Here is a 218-nt window from a genome sequence, read left to right on the forward strand (position 1 = left end):
TTAGTTGCATGTAAAAAACCTAACCTTACCTTCCTTTTATTTATTCCCTAGGCGAGGGGGAGACAACCCCCCTGTACCCCCACCTTTGTTAGCTTTTATATGCCAAGTCACTGTGACACATGCCATCAGTGTGGAGGGTACAGATGGCTGTGGGCAAATCACAGTCTTGTCTGGAAATTGAAAACGTTCTGTGCATATTTGTAAGAAATGCTCTGTGT

This window comes from Penaeus monodon, chromosome 21 (assembly GCF_015228065.2).
Source record: "Penaeus monodon isolate SGIC_2016 chromosome 21, NSTDA_Pmon_1, whole genome shotgun sequence".
In the NCBI taxonomy this organism is placed as follows: Eukaryota; Metazoa; Arthropoda; class Malacostraca; order Decapoda; family Penaeidae; genus Penaeus; species Penaeus monodon.